The sequence below is a fragment of the Mytilus edulis genome, chromosome 6 (assembly GCF_963676685.1).
Source record: "Mytilus edulis chromosome 6, xbMytEdul2.2, whole genome shotgun sequence".
Classification (NCBI taxonomy): Eukaryota; Metazoa; Mollusca; class Bivalvia; order Mytilida; family Mytilidae; genus Mytilus; species Mytilus edulis.
This window is the reverse complement of record NC_092349.1, coordinates 93,836,727-93,846,966: the sequence shown is the minus strand read 5'-3', so window position 1 is coordinate 93,846,966 and position 10,240 is coordinate 93,836,727.

The window sequence follows — 10,240 nt, the reverse complement described above, 5'->3', positions numbered from 1 at the left end:
TCATGACAATGGACAGCAAAATTGCAATATAATTACAAAAAATTTTGGTTCGCATAAATTTAGGATACCAGCATGTCCTCTTTTTATTCAAAATATTGATACGTAACAAAATTTCAGTAGTTTTGATACCTCCAGTTGACTTGTACAACAAAATTATTTGACCGCATCCACCAAAACTGACCATATGTGCACTTTAATTTGTAAATCTATATACCCGCATAGTTAATCAGCCATATTTTTTATGCCAGAATCAATGTTTAATACAATCATGACAGTGGACAGCAAAATTGCAATATAATAACAAAAAATTTTGGTTCGCATTAATTAAGGATACCAGCATGTCCTCATTTTATTCAAAATATTGATACGTAACAAAATTTCAGTAGTTTTGATACCTCCAGCTGACTTGTACAACAAAATTATTTGACCGCATCCACCAAAACTGACCATATATGCACTTTAATTTGTAAATCTATATACCCGCATAGTAAATCAGCCATATTTTTTATGTCAGGATTTAATGTATAACACAATCATGACAATGGACAGCAATATTGCAATATAATAACAAAAAATTTTTGTTCGCATAAATTTAGAATTCCAGCATGTCCTCATTTTATTCAAAATATTGATACGTAACAAAATTTCAGTAGTTTTGATACCTCCAGTTGACTTGTACAAAAAAAATATTTGACCGCATCCACCAAAACTGACCATATATGCACTTTAATTTGTTAATCTATATACCCACATAGTAAATCAGCCATATTTTTTATGTCAGGATTTAAAAGTGTAATACAATCATGACAATGGACAGCAATATTGCAATATAATAACAACAAATTTTTGTTCGCATAAATTTAGAATTCCAGCATGTCCTCATTTTATTCAAAATATTGATACGTTACAAAATTTCAGTAGTTTTGATACATCCAGTTGACTTGTACAACAAAATTATTTGACCGCATCCACCAAAACTGACCATATGTGCACTTTAATTTGTAAATCTATATACCCGCATAGTTAATCAGCCATATTTTTTATGCCAGAATCAATGTATAATACAATCATGACAATGGACAGCAAAATTGCAATATAATAACAACAAATTTTTGTTCGCATAAATTTAGAATTATAGCATGTCCTCATTTTATTCAAAATATTGATACGTAACAAAATTTCAGTAGTTTTGATACCTCCAGCTAACTTGTACAACAAAATTATTTGACCGCATCCACCAAAACTGACCATATGTTCACTTTAATTTGAAAATCGATATACCCGCATAGTAAATCAGCCATATTTTTTATGTCAGGATTTAATGTATAACACAATCATGACAATGGACAGCAATATTGCAATATAATAACAACAAATTTTTGTTCGCCTAAATTAAGGGTGCCAGCATGACCTATTTTTACTTTAAATACTGATACGTAACAAACTTTCAGTAGTTTTGATGCCTCCAGTTGACTTGTACAACAAAATTATTTGACCGCATCCACCAAAACTGACCATATATGTGCACTTTAATTTGTAAATCCATATACCCGCATAGTTAATCAGCCATATTTTTTATGCCAGAATCAATGTATAATACAATCATGACAATGGACAGCAATATTGCAATATAATAACACCAAATTTTTGTTCACATAAATTTAGGATACCAGCATGTCCTCATTTTATTCAAAATATTGATAGTAACAAAATTTCAGTAGTTTTGATACCTCCAGCTGACTTGTACAACAAAATTATTTGACCGCATCCACCAAAACTGACCATATATGTGCACTTTAATTTGTAAATCCATATACCCGCATAGTTAATCAGCCATATTTTTTATGCCAGAATCAATGTATAATACAATCATGACAATGGACAGCAATATTGCAATATAATAACACCAAATTTTTGTTCACATAAATTTAGGATACCAGCATGTCCTCATTTTATTCAAAATATTGATAGTAACAAAATTTCAGTAGTTTTGATACCTCCAGCTGACTTGTACAACAAAATTGTTTGACCACATTACCAAAACTGACCATATGTGAACTTTAAATTGTAAATCTATATACCAGCATAGTAAATCAGCCTTATTTTTAATGTCAGGATTCAATGTATAATACAATCATGACAATGGACAGCAATATTGCAATATAATAACAACAAATTTTTGTTCGCCTAAATTAAAGGTGCCAGCATGTCCTATTTTTAATTTAAAATACTGATACGTAACAAAATTTCAGTAGTTTTGATGCCTCCAGTTGACTTGTACAACAAAATTATTTGACCGCATTCACCAAAACGGACCATATATGCACTTTAATTTGTAAATCTATACACCCGCATAGTAAATCAGCCATATTTTTTATGTCAGGATTCAATGTATAATACAATCATGACAATGGACAGAAATATTGCAATATAATAACAAGGAATTTTTGTTCGCATAATTTTAAGATACCAGCATGTCCTCATTTTATTCAAAATATTGATACGTAACAAAATTTCAGTAGTTTTGATACCTCCAGCTGACTTGTACAACAAAATTATTTGACCGCATTACCAAAACTGACCATATGTGCACTTTAATTTGTAAATCTATATACACCATGACGTACCCACATAGTATTAATCAGCCATATTTTTATGTCAGGAATCAATGTATAATATAATCATGACAATGGACAGCAATATTGCAATTTAATAACAACAAATTTTTGTTCGCATAAATTTAGGATACCAGCGTGTCCTCCTTTTATTCAAAATATTGATACGTAACAAAATTTCAGTAGTTTTAATACCTCATGCTGACTTGGAAAACAAAACTATTTGACCAAAACTGATCATATGTGCACTTTTATTTGCAAATCTATATACCCGCATACCATTGTACCGAGCGCCTTATTGTCTTCTCCTGGTGCTCCTGTTCACATTTTAGTAGGACCCTAAATGTACACGTAATCAATAATATTGGAAAACTGTTAATGCAAAAAATATTCTGAATAAATTGAGAATGTCAGAATTTCATCTCTTTATTCATAATAACAGTCACATCATATATAGGAGTTCATGATGGTGTACGTGTAAAACAAAACTATTATGCCACATCATCAAAGTACCAACACTGACATGTCTGATTTCATTTGTACTATTTAAAATGATTTAATAAAAAAAGTATACGAGGTTCTCTTCTTGGAATCTATTATGTCGGTTGATTGATTTTGTTTATAGTTAAACGTCAAGTGGCAACTATTTCATTAAAGTGAGCATTGAGTATAATTTTAGGACGTCCCATATAAATATCGGCAATGACAAATCTCTCGATAAATCTGACGAATTTGAAGAGATTGTTGATAGTTTTACCACACCGTATGCTTACGGACACTGTACAATTTCTGTTAGAATATTCTGCGGGACATAGAATAGTAAATCCAATGCAAAAAAGTTGAATATCAATGAAATATCCATGCAAGTATAAATTTATGCATAAAGTAAAATTTAGGAAGGGACAGGTAAACAACGGGGAACGAAGTAACGTAGACAATGTTGCCGATATCCCGTGATATAAGAATATTGTTCCGATGCGTTGGATAACCTTTCTATGATCGTATAGCCATTTTTAATTTATATAAGAATACATGTATATCAAATAAAAGAGAGCATTTGTATAATATCTAGTAGAGTCTAGCGAGTAAATAATAAATGATATCTGTGGAAAAAAAATGCGAATGTTGTTTACATATTTTAATGAAAGCTCATGCAAGTCTGATATGAAAACTCTTATAACGATAATCTGTCATAAGCAGACCTGTCCTCAGGTCTGGTCAATAGCAGACTTGTCCACAGGTCTGGTCAAAAGCAGACCTGTCCTCAGGTCTGGTCAGGAGCAGACCTGTCCACAGGTCTGGTCTGAGGCAGACCTGTCCTCAGGACTGGTCAAAAGCAGACTTGTCCACAGGTCTGGTCTGGGGCAGACCTGTCCTCAGCACTGGTCAAAAGCAGACTTGTCCACAGGTCTGGTCTGGAGCAGACTTGTCGATAGGTCTGCAGCAGTCCTAAAAAAGCAGACCGTAGGTCCGGTCCACCAACGACGAAGTTAACTTGCTTGACTGCTTAAAAATTCTCAAGTTAACTTAGAAAGCAGTCAACAAGTTAACTCTAAGTTAACTTTTGTCAAGGTTAGGACCGCACCCATCTGTACCACATCAGGAACGCTCTTATACAATTATTTGATATCTCGCTGTGCATAAATACGTGATTTCTATTATAATTGATATTTCCAAAGGGGATAACTCATTTAAAAATATTTGATCAGCACTTATTTTCGATAGTGTCAAAGACATTGCTGCTATAAATATATGATACAAGTTTCATAAAATGAAACCGCTGACAATGCAATTGTTCATATAATCAATCTTTTTATAATAATTGATCCCCACTCCCACTGATTGTCTAACTCTATAAAGACATTGATGATATAAATCTATAATATAAATTTCATAAACGTACACATTAGAGTTCTCTTAAGGCAATTTTCCATATATATAATCAATATTTCCAAGGGTATAACTCTTTTACGAATTATTGATCTGCACTGATTTCTAAACTTGTCAAAGACACTGCTAATATAAACCTGATTTAGGTTTCATAAAATTCTGGCAAGAATTGAACACATGAGAGCGCTAACGATGCAATTTCCTATATAATGAGTGTTTCCAAGCGAAATAACTCTTTTAACAAGACATGTGTCCATAGTACACGGCTGCCCCACTCGCACTATAATTTTCTATATTGATTGGGCGGTGAAATTGAGGAAAAAATCAAAAACACCTTTGACAATAAACTTAAACCAAAAACTTTAATCTGAAGCGGGACAGACGGATGGACGAACGGATGAACGCACGAACGTACAGAACAAAAAAACATATTGCTCCTATGTGGGGCATAAACATAATTGTAAACTCGTAAAATACATTGCTGATATAAACCTATGATATAAGTTTCAGTAGACGGTGAAATTAGGGAAAACACTCTAATTTGGCATGAAAATTAATTGCTTCGTTGAATTTATATTCAATGTTTTGCTTTTGTGCATTTCACTATACTGTTGCAAATTGACCCCCCCCCCCCATACCCAAAAAAAAAAGTTACCCCCACCGTTATTATTGCTTTTTTGCAATACACTATGCTGTTGCGTATTGACCCCTCTTGAAATTTGAAATGATGAAAAATTGTCCCCCGACAATTTCTTATTTACCCCCCCCCCCTTTTTCCCTTTTTGCCCCCAAAAAAATCTTTCCCTCAAGATATAGTCAAAATCTCAAATCAAATTTCTTATGGAGGTTGCAACCATAATTACCCATTTAAATACATCATAAAAGTCTTAAAATAGAAAATGAAAAATTTAATCATGGCTAAATTTAATATTAATTGATAATACCTTAAATAAATTGACAGCTAATTATCTCAAGACAATAAAACATTTCATTATCAATAATTTACTAATAGTGTAAGAGAGGTAGATCCAATCATACACAACATTCTACTTTTAATGTGTTTGGATTACCTCCCTTACACTGCTTTTAAATTGTCTTCAGAGTCCATTAACCGAGAAACCCGTTTTTTTTATTTTTTGCTCCTAATTCCTAAATGATTTGAGCCATTACCCCTCAAAGTCAATCCTAACCATCCCTTTGTGGTATGGAAACTTGTGATATAATTTCAGAGAGATTCAGACACTTAAACACAAGCAATTGTCTGGAAACTACAAAAATGCTTATTTGGGCCCCTTATTTGGCCCCTAATTCATAAACTGTTGGAGCCATAACCCCAAATCAATCCCGATCTTCCTTTTGTGGTTATACACCTTGTGCTCAAATTGCATAGATAACAGAGACTTGAGTATAATTTTGTACGCCAAGTGTTCGGCTGCTTTATTGATCTCTCTCAATAAAATTGAAAATTAAGTGATACATAGTGATTGGATATATTTGACTTTTGTTGTGAATATTCAAAAGTATGCATCAATCATGAATACGAACTTAATTTTTGGAATTTTATTTGCATTAGTTTGCATTAGACTATCAAACTTTAACAAATGATTGTATATCAACCTAGTGAATACCTACTCAGTACGTGTAATCATGGATAACCCGCAGGGTACAGTACGACGATCATACAGTACACGTGAACTGATGAACTATCGCTCAGTCCCTAGACGGTGAATTAAACCAGACCGTGACGTATTAGAAAGATTAAAAGGTTTAGAAATATTAAATTAAAGAAGATCACGTTCAGGCAAAAAGAAAAATAAAACTCATAGAATATCTAGAAAACAAATTGGTGTTAATCCGTCTAACTTTTTTTTTTTTTTAATATTAAACATATTTTATTAACAATCACCTGTTACATCAACCCTCAGTTGCCCAGGGAACAACCAAGGGGGCCCCATTTATCACAGACTCATTTGTCGGGGAAAAAGCAAATGAGAAAAAAAACTCCCACTATAATTTATTAACATCCACCTTTATAAATATTATCTATCCTTGTACAAATGTACCTGTACATGTAATCCTTGTTGATCTATATATCTATACCTCTCACCATATATAATTATTTGAATAAAGTATGTTTTTATCGTTATTTTATCTCACACAAAGGCTAAATGTATTTATTAAGCAGTTTCAATTTTATCGTACATCAAGTCTTTTGTTATGTTAATTTCAATTACATTAAATTTCTGGTCTGTGATCATTTACCACGTGCGATTTGATAAAGGGATGTGTAGTTCATTCATAAATAAAATGAATTAATGATTTTGATTCCCAATAAGGATTAATTTCAAAGATATGGTGAGTAAATATTTGTTTATAATATGAACCTGTTGATACAACATGTCTTGTTACTATTAGATGATATACATGAATACATACACAACAGAAATTACATGTAGGGAGTTGAGAGCAGTGTACATATTATTATTCAATCAGTATCAAAGAGGTCATTGCACTGACCTGACCACGCAAAATATATATTTATACACAAAAAATGTCACACATAGAGGAAAAGGCTTCTATCTTCGTATTCGTTTTAAGATATTTGTGAAAAAATTGCATTTCATGTTTTATCATATTTAAAATCATCGCTTTGCTTATCACTTTCTTTTGATATTTTGCGATATTTCTAGTTTTCCAGATAACCCATTTCGTGATTAAAAGCACCGTATCTAAAATTTGGGTAATGATGCATCTGCATTAATGACCCCCAAAATTATACTTGTTTCCGATTTTTGTAATTTTTGGATATTTAATTTTGAACAAAATTCCCTTATTTTCTCAAAAATTTCCCGCCAAACGTGTTCCACCAGTTTGCAATAAATAAAAAGATGAAATAGTGATTCTTTTTCATAGCAAAAGTGACACTTCCCGTTTGAGCGATTCATTTTTTGTAATTTTTCTTCCATCCGTCTAACTTAATATATCCCAAACGATGCAATATACTAAGCAATTTCGCAGAAAATGTCATCTGCTTGACTGTCAATTGCCGATCGCTAGTAAAAAAAAACCGTCCTCGTCGGGCAAATGCTACGTGAACAAAATGTTGACTTTGCAATTTTAACAGAAACCTGGTATTCCGATGAAAAGCAATATCAATTCGAAACATCAGATCTTAATCAAAATGGGTACACAATAAGCGTTTCAAACAGGCAAAATAGAAGAGGTGGAGGCGTTGCCCTATCATGTCAAAGCAGTATTAAAATGCGTAAACTGTTTTCCGACACAAAGTCGTGTTTTGAGTATGGAATATGGCAACTAGTATTTAAATCTATAACAATAAATTGCATTGGTATTTACAGACCACCATCCTTAGCGACACCAAATCAATTTGTGAATGAATTCTTTCAGTTTCTGGAAGATATAGTCCCTAAGTATTCAAATCTTATAATCATGGGTGATTTTAATTTGCACATCGAGGAAAACAGTAATGCGATTTCGGAATTCAATAACTCTCTCGATGCACTCGGATTAATACAACATGTAGACTTTCCAACGCATATTCACGGCCGTAGTCTAGACTTGGTCATCACGGAATTCACGAATGGATTCGATCTCGTTTCGTGTGAAGCAGGTCCAATTTTGTCTGACGGCTGCGCCGTAAAAGTGACAACGAGGGTACAAAAAGAGAACATTGTCAGCAAATCAATTTCATTTCGAAACTTCAAAAATATGAACAAACAAAATTTCACAGAAGAGCTCCAAAAATTGTCATTAGATTACGGTAACGTTGAAACCTTTGTTGGCGAATTTGAGAACAATGTCGAATCTTTACTTAATACTCATGCACCAATGCAGGAAAAGACACAAATATGTAGAGCACCCAAGCCCTGGTTTAACGAAACGATCATGTCTTTGAAACGACTCATGCGGAAATCGGAAAGACTCTGGCGTAAACACCGAAAACCGTGTGATAACGAAATTTATAAATCATCCATGAACAAATACCACCATGAACTTAGAAATAAGAAACATTCCATTCTTAGTCAAAAAATACTTTCTCTTAAAGGTGATTCTAAAAAGCTTTACAAATTCGTAAAAGACTTAACAGGTAGTAAGGCGGGAAATCCGATGCCAGCCGTTGAAAACGAAAATGAACTTCCCCATAAATTTGCGGACTTCTTCATGAACAAAATAAAAACAATTCGTCATTCTCTGAGAGACTTTGACGATTACAAACCATTGTTCAAAGACGTTCCGTTATTTACATCATTTAAAAATCTTTCAGAAGACGAAGTTAAGACCATCATAAATAAATTGCAATGTAAATCATGCGAACTTGACATTTTGGCTACGAAAGTACTTAAATCGTTCCTTAGTGAATTGTTGTCTGTTATCACAAAGTTAGTTAACTTGTCTCTTAGTCAAGGCGTTTTCCCATTAAGATGGAAGCAAGCGGTAGTCAGGCCTCTGCCGAAAAAGGCTGGTCTTGAACTAATTTACTCAAATTATAGACCAGTAAGCAACTTGTCTTTCCTGTCTAAATTAATTGAAAAATGTGCGCTATATAGACTGAATGAACACGTGAAAGATCATGATCTCCTTCCTACAAACCAATCTGCGTATCGTCAATTCCATTCGTGCGAATCGGCCCTTCTAAGACTCGTTAATGACATACTCGATGGGATGGAGCATCAAGAAGTCACCGCTATGATCGCCGTTGATTTAAGTGCAGCATTCGATACTGTAGATCATAGTATTTTGATAAAAGTACTCGAATATCAACTACGGTGTAAACGGAACCGCACTTAAATGGATCGATTCCTATTTGAGACCTCGAAGCTGTCGTGTAAATGTCAGCTCTACAACATCATCAGAGCGACAACTTGAGTGTAGTGTACCACAGGGAAGTTGCTCAGGTCCCTGGCTTTATTTAGTCTACGCCGGAACTCTATTCGACATTATTCCACCATCTATTACTGTGTACGGATTTGCCGACGACCCTACTGCTAATAAACGTTTCGTGCCAACATTAACGAATGAGATGGATGCAATTCGTGCCTTACAGGACTACCCTGTTCATATAAACACCTGGATGAACAGTTACAAACTTAAAAATTAACAATGCAAAATTAGAGTTTATTCTCTTTGGCAGTCGACAACAACTCTCTAAATGTCAGACAAAAGAAATAATCATTTGTGGAAATGTTATAAAATCAAAAACATGTATCTGGTATTTAGGAGCTTTTCTGGATGAGACTCTAAACTTCAAAGACCATATTACTAAAAAATGTAAGACAGCAATGATGAACTACTACAAAATAAAGTGCATAAGATCCTATCTATCGAAAGAAGCAACTGAAAATTTGGTCTTATCTTTGGTTATTTCACATTTAGATTACTGCAATGTTATACTTTTTGGAATTTCACAAACTGATTTATATAAATTGCAACGTATACAGAATATGTGTGCCAAATTTGTGTTAAACCATTCTAAGTATGATAGTGCCAAACAGGCATTGTTTGACTTACACTGGCTTCCGATCAAAGCCAGAATTACATTCAAAATCTTAACATATATGTACAACTGTCATGTAGGTAATGCACCGTCATATTTGATCAGTTTGTTAAATCATCAAGTGTCGAAACGTTCATTAAGGTCGTCAGAGTCATCTATTGGTTGTTATGCAGTCCCATATAACAAAAAGAAAATTTTTCAGATAGAAGCTGTAGTACCA